Here is an 8,288-nt window from a genome sequence, read left to right on the forward strand (position 1 = left end):
TACTGTCGTGTTCAATATATTTAGCGTTATTTCACACAAAATAACTGATCATCATCATGCACCGGAGTGCTAAGCTATTAAAATGTGGTTAAAATTTACAAATATAAATCTAGTGACAACTATTTATTAAACGTGATAATTGTATTATCACATGCATACGATCCATTGACATGAAATCGTTGTAAAGTCTTGTATAAAATCTTCTTTTTCTTTTGACCATGTCAGATCTTAAGAAGATCATAAGTAGGTATAGGTCTCCATTGGGTGGAGGTTTGTATTAACAAATTTTTGTTTTTACGACAAATGGATGTTGGCCACTTGCTCATTCTATTGAGCCCCTCTAGAAACACAAAAACACAAATTTTCTGTTTACGGTGTTGGTAAATGTAGTTATGTCTCATTTTGAGAATAATGAGATGCTGTATTTCACAAATTTTATAATTAATCATATTACCTGTAGGTATTGGTAATCTAAGAAAGAAAACAGTATTTTTAAACTGCCATTTATTTCAAGTGCGATAATTTCTGCTCTAACCAAACTGAGTTATGTTCTTTTAACACTGTAACGATGCAAATGATTATTAATGTTACCAATATAAAATTATTATGTAACTAATTACTCATGTTTACTACCTACCTATCTAGTAATAAGAATAACTTTCTCAATCTATTGAAAGCCAATTACGTGCATCGATTGTAATAATTATTCGTCTACACGTTTGGTAGGTAAGTATATTCTATTAGCATAAAATCACGTCAAAGCCATTTATGAGTTTCTTTTAATAAGCAAGAAAACACTAAAAAATCATTTATGTACCTATCACTAAGTCTAACTAATTTTGTAGAGTGTATAATTTCTAAAACATTATAAACATACATAATTTAAAAATACTGAGAACTACACCTATAACTAAAAGAAGAAATCTTTTTCAAAGAAATACGACACCCAAGAGTTACTATTGGTAATAGGCTTACAAATAACAACACAAAAGCCGATTGCCAATAGTCACTCAATTTAGAAATCACTTCAGAGAGTATTGTAAGAATCATTAGTTAAAATTCGTCGCAATTCGTTACGATGACTATAGCGTAGTGGTCAATACGCCTGGACGCGAATCCCGAGAGCCGCAGATTTGAATCTTGCTGCTTGGCTTATTTTTTATATTCGTTATATGCCTATTCCTGAAAAGTGTTTTCATATTATGTATGTTCAATTAAAAGAGTGTAACCAATCTTAAATCTTGTGAATTCTTAATTGAATAAAAAAAATAATAAATTATAAAATAAATAAATAACTTGTGAGTTTCTATTTATCCCGTCCTTCCCAAACAGCAATATAAATTATGGTCTACACATTTTGGAAATTTTAAATATGGCATATAGGGCTCTATCTTTGAATGAATGAATAAAAAACCAAAAAGACTTTCATATCGTCGATATTCTATAAGAACGTTTAAAATACAATTGGTGGTATTTACCCACCTCGATTGTGCCATTTTCCCGGTTTTTAAAACATATCTCATAAAAGTGTTTTATCTTTGAGGCGTAGAGTGACAAACGCCGCTCTGAGCGAGTTTTCAAAAGAAAATAATTTTGAAAGTACGCAGGAGCTCTTTCGTAATATCGATCTTCTGTTCTAGGCGAGGGTTATTCCTCTCTGTTTCTTAAAAAAATCAAAATAAATATCGAGGTGACTGACTAAACCCGTTCTCAAAATATTTTTTTTCTGGTAAAACCCTCTCTGCGTAACCGGCCGATCAGACGCTGCAATTTAAATAATGACTCTTCACGAATGGTTGAATCTCCGTACAAACCGTCAACATGATAAGTGAGAAAGGTCGTCATTTTGATCCGACTATTTTATTTTTTAAATAATGAATATTTTCATAGTTAGTATGACGGAATCTTAACTAGAACAATCAAGAAAGCGTTTGAGAATTCCAGTTGCGTGGAAATATAACCTGTTAAGAGTTAAGAAACGTATTTAAAAATTGACTGTAATTTGCTGTATTGTTTTGAATAATCCAATGGTATCTCATATTAATTTGTAGTTTCATTTGTATTTTTTGTTGTCATTTAGGTAAGTATATTAAATATTCTGTGTGCTATAATAAACTATCATATGAATCTCAAATACTTACACATTATTAACATGATTTGACGTGTCAAAAAGATAATTAAAGGAATAATTTTTACTACCTATACAAATGATAGATTCAGTAGGTAGGTTATGTTATGTTACGTTAGGTTATGTTTTTTCATCTCCCCTGACAAAATTCAAAATCAGAATCATTATCTACACGGGACAAGTTGTTTTCGTTATGTTTATTAATGTATTTCTTGTAGGAATGACGTTATTTTTATATTACGATTTTGCAATAAATTTCAAAAATCCCACGTTTACTATTTATTACCAATTTGTATATAAAAAGTAGACTTCATTTGTCGGATTTGGTTTTCTGAATTTAATGCTATAAAATATCTAATATACCTAAGTAGATTATAAATAATATTGCTTGACAATATTGATATTTTATTTTTACATTTAAGAAATAGGTTGGAAGATTATGGTGGGCTTTCTACATTCGTGGAAATTGAGTCACAGGTAATGGTGAGATTAGTTAGAAGGCCGGTATTTAATTCCGCTGGGTTTTTTATATATGCGATTGATATTATTAATTTAATGTTTTATTGTTATTCTAAATAAATATTAATGCTTTCTACCAACAAAAAGCATTTTATTTTCAAGACAAGTACATACCTCTATTTAAAAAAATATATAACATACCAATATAACAGCTAAATATGTAGGTCCAATGCAAAAATTATACAGCTGCCAGTAGGTAAGAATGGCTGCAAAATATTTTCTAGACAAAGTGAATTCGGAAATATATTTAATACTTAATTTAAAAAAATACGAACCGCTACTGAACTATCATCTCCTGTCGACAATGTACCACTGTGCATCAAACACCGCTCTGTTTAAAAAAATCCTCGTCGAACACCGCTCTGTCAGGTAGCGACTGACAAAGACCGCTCTTGGGATAATTAAAATGCATTTATTTGAATAAATACGGCTCATTCATAAGATTTGACATTTTATTATACTTTTCCGTATGTAATGGAAGACATATAACATCTAAAATTACACTTAAATCATCATAATATGCCTAAAACAGTTTTTCGTCATTTACTCAAAACTCAAAAAAGTCTCTAGAGCGGATTTGTAATTCTTCGCCTCCTTTATAGGTACTCATTTGGTCTGCAACTTTAGTACCTATATATTTCAGGAATATTTCTACGCACTGAAGACTACAACAGACCTTTTTTCGGAGAGGGCATAGTAAACGCTGCCCTCAGTCAACTCCTTCATTTAGTTGCTCCAACGCGTTCACGCTCATCCTCTGTTTCGCACCTTCCCTGGAAGCTACCCAAAACTGCAGAAGCTCAGAAATTCTGTCGAGAGCCGTTTCATTATCTCTGGTAGTCTTTGGATAATTATTGACCATTTCGTTCTGTGCTCAAGAAATACGAAGCATTCAGCGCCATCACAAATATCACAGGAATCAATTGCCTTTCTCTCTCTGCCTTCAGGGCCCATAACTCGACACCGTACAAAAATATGGAGCACACTAATGTGTCGCTGAGTTTAAAAACCCCCTCTAACACGTTTTTGAAATAATTGAGATACTTATCAATGGATTCGTTATTAAAATCTCTACATGAAAATTTTATTGTCTCTTTCAAAGTCCGCTACGATTGAGTGTCATTTATGAAATAAAATCAATGTGTCAATCAATTCACGCTATAGCACTATGTGTTACATTCAAAATCCCCTATAACACTACTGACCAATAAGAAGCGAGAATCAGATGAAATGCAACATGGCCGCCAGTACATTTATGTTGTGAGTTGCGGTAGGAGTGCTGTTTTGTTGATTTGATATTCTTACGATTTATAGTCTTAAAATGTGTGACGAACTTACAAATATAGTGAAATCTCCAGTCAATACAACTAGGAAGAGGTTGAGCTCACCAAAATCTTGGAAAGTCAACGAAATACGCCGTAAACGGTAAGTTAATTTAGACATAAATGTGTTAAAAATACGCGGGTAAACATCTGAATTTCCAGTGGCGTGTAACTCAATTATGAACTGGTTAAAACTGTTCTTTTCTCAATATATTTTATAATAATACGTTTATTTTTCTGTATGAAACTCTATAAAAACCTGTTGATGGGTAAACGTTATCACCTTATCACTTGTCACATATTCAGCAGTGGCAGTGTTATTTTATTTAGAATATTTTCAGTATGATTTTGTGAAGAAAACAGTTTGTTTGTCAAGCACGCCACTGTTTTAAAGAAAATATTTAGCTCTACAGTATTATTCAAATGGTTGCTCTGATATTAAATTTGATACTTTTCATGACATGTGAGCACAAAACCCCATAAAACCGATTTATTGGTCAGGCACAAATGCGCGACGATAAACCATGTAAATTTTTATATTTTGGAGCATTTTTCAATGGCGAAATTCACAAACCGCACTTCTATGTTATCAATGTGTAGGTACTGTGAAATGTTTTATAATTTATTGCATAACTTAGTTACTTCTTATAAGTATATCAAATATCGTTCACATTCAAGTTCAAGTGGCGATGCTCTGGCTCAGCGGGGTGACAGATTAATTGACTCACTCATTTACATGTTATCGTCTTATAAAAAATGTTATGAAAAATAAAGAAGGCAAACAATTAATTTACTCTAGTAAAATATAAAATAAATGAATGAAACTTGTTTGCAGTCAAATTATGAGAGTACCGCGTCACTCATATTTTTTTAAACCAAAGTAAGTATATATTTTATTTTATATTATTTTTGTGAGAACGATAAAATATGCTATACATACAGTGTTTTTATGTAAATTGCATTGTATTTTTAATTGAATTATTTTTACTGAACAATGAAAAATTGTAACATTTTTAATGCTTCCTAATTTTTAATTACCTATGTCTTTATATTAAAGTTTTCCTTAAATTTGTGTTTATGTAATATCGGAACAAAATAACAATGTTTTTTTTTTCATTTTAAACTGCTATTTTAGAATATGTACCTACTAATAATACTAATTTTAAATGAATAAAACGTTTATTAAATAAAAATATGTAACTCTTTTTCATCCTATCACGCGCTACCAATGGAAGATTCCGACTTTAAGTTGTCAAAAGTTCCCCTAATAAAATACGCTATAACCTTCAATGGGTATTCCAAAAACCGCTATAACACTATGTTACTTTTAAAACCCGCTATAACCAAACATTTAAGTCTTTTATTTAATCAGTGGACTAGAATACAATATAAATAGATATGCAAAATATTTCCAAAAATGATCTATCATTGGGCAAAAAAAGAAAAACATCGATAATCCCATTATCCATAAACTGAGAAGTTTTTTATTGATTTTCTCAACAAAAGGTGTCATAGAGGGTTTTGAAAATCAGCGACACTTATGTTTGCACAAGCATAATTTTCGTGGAAATTGAAAATCCCCGATCCTTCCATATAGGGGAAGACCACAAGCGTAGTTGATTTGGAGGTTCGCGGTGTTTCTTATGTTATGAACCCGGGTGGCAGGCGAGCATTCTACCACTGAACGACCGATGCATACCGGTGGTTGATAGATTTTATTAAATGTTATTTTTCATATTACAATATGTACTGCCATTGAACCTCTATATATGCGGTAGTATTAAATAAATATTAGTGTACATATTGCTTATTCGGCCATGACCGCCCCTTAGTTGGAGCATATGGACACCACGAGACGCCTCCAAGAATCCCTTTCGCCCGCCAGTCTTCCTGCATCGTTTTAGGTCAAACCAGCATCCGACGTATACACTATAGATATTATTACTTAGCGGTCTTCCAGGACGCCGTAATCCGTTTGGCTTGAAGAACAGGCAAGCCAGGTTGAAATTTTTTTCTTGCATCCGCAGCATAATATGGCCGAGCCAGGTCCAACGTTGCCTCTTCAGTATAAGTGTGATGAGAGGCTGCTTGGTGCGCTCCTCGTTGCTATTATTATATTACGCTATTACAATATTTTGTATAATATACCAAATAAATATATACTTTAATTTAACTCTGTGACTACCTAGTACAACATTTAAATTTTCTGACGAATCATTAACGCGCCGCTCCATAAAGGCATCTATTTTTATTTAAATAGGTACCCACCGATAAACAGTTCTGATTGTTTTGAAAATGACCAAGCTTTAAATCTATACGAAAAGCCTAGGTAAAGGAATAAAATTAAACAAATAAAATTGTAATGGTTTTAACCATTTTGAATAAATGAGGCGTGTAATTCCAAAAAGCAATAAGTCTACATTTGGTCAAAATTAAGAAAAAAATACGCACGTATTCTTTGTATAATTTTACACAATATTTATTGATCCATAAATTCCAAAACGCGACATAACCCTACGAAAAAAAATATTTTAAGTCGCGATTTATTACAAAAAGCGCCTAGTCCATTTTTCTTATTATTTAAAGCTTGGTTGATTTCGCGCGTGTTTAAGTCAACCGATAAAGGAACGTTCAATATTGGAAAGGGCGTCTCCCATGCTGTAGCATCTGGTAAAATTATGAAAGTGCCACGGAAATATGTGCCTTATACGGGATAAATTAGAAAGTGAAGTACAAGTAGCGCTCAGTCCAATTTTATTTTGCCTATATTTATTACATTAAAGAGTTTATCGACTGAAACAAATTGCCATTTGATTCGAATTACAATATAGAATACAACGGGGAAAAAAATCTCACGCTAAAACAAATAATTGAAGTTAGAAACATAAAAACGTTGGTTTCCGAAAATATTGAATTGTGGACTCACTTTTTGTAATAAAGACGCCTCAAATACCCGCCTGAATCCAGTGACGTCCCGTGGGGGTAGGCAGATTGAGCGTCGCTTGAGGGCGACAGTTACATGAAGGGCGGCAAATCGATCTTTAGACATAATAATATAGAAAAAACTAACTTACCAAACTTAATAATAACGGGAATATCTTGCCAATAAAAAATTAAGCTCAATGGTTGGAAACAAAATGTATTAATTACTATTCAAGTCTTAATCGGACTATGATTTGTTGTCCGGTTAGCAATGTCTAGTTTACTTCCGTTGTTTTTGGATGTCATGTGAGTTAGATTTGCTAATTATATTATTTTGAATTATATGTTGATACACACTTTACTTGATTTTGTGTAAAATGTTTGCCAGTCACTTGAGAGTTTCGGAAGTTTACAGGTGTATTTTTAAATGTACCTAAAACCGTGGACTTGTATTAATGTATATTGAAGAAGAAGTTGTAAGTAATGTATCCATACAACACATTTCTTAGATATGGGAGTTATGAAAGGATTATAAAAAAACTGTAAGTATAAAAAAAATGTGACGGCATTTTGTCGCTGCCTATGGGAGTCATTTTGTCTAGGGAGTCACTGCCGTAATCAGTATCCTGATGTTAAGTACTCCGCTTCATGAAGTACATTGGAATGTGGATATGTGTCTTCAATCGCACTCAGACATATACATGTTCCAATCTACTTCCGTGTAGCGGAGGTTATCGGCATCAGGGAACTGATGCATTTTATCGATTTTACAGTACATCTCTAGAAAAAACGTTTAATTGAGTGTTTACTAATATCATTTTACTAAATGTGGGTTTTTTAATATCCGTTATGAGTTCGGCCATTGTATCCGTCACCAACGTTGCTCTATATCATCATCATCAGCCTGTATCTATCCACTGCTGGATGAAGGCCTCTTCAAGCTGCTTCCATTTCTCTCAGTATTGTGCATTACGTTGCCACGTACTTCCGCAGAACTTTATCATTACATCGATCCAGCGGCTTCTAGGTCTACCTCGCGGACGTTTTATAGTTCTTGGATACCACTGGATGACTAGATTTGACAAACGATTGTCTCTTCTTCGAGCTATGTATCCAGCCCATCTACATTTAAGGCTTTTAATAAAGTCTATTACATCGTAAACCCCTGTCTGCTTCCTTATCCACTCATTCATCTTTTATCTATATAGAGTGTTGAATAATATTACATAAATAATGGACTCGGCAGTTCTTGGTGATTGAATTAATCACAAAGAGACACTTCACGTGGCTGGGACACGTGCTTTAGATGCCGACACTCCGTACCCTTGGGCATAACCGCAACGTTGTGACTTGCAATATCTAATAAAACCAGTGAAGATTATGCTTGCGACTTTATT

The sequence above is a fragment of the Rhyacophila brunnea genome, unplaced genomic scaffold (genome assembly GCF_057557595.1).
Source record: "Rhyacophila brunnea isolate RB1 unplaced genomic scaffold, BYU_Rbru_1.0 scaffold_13, whole genome shotgun sequence".
Lineage (NCBI taxonomy): Eukaryota > Metazoa > Arthropoda > Insecta > Trichoptera > Rhyacophilidae > Rhyacophila > Rhyacophila brunnea.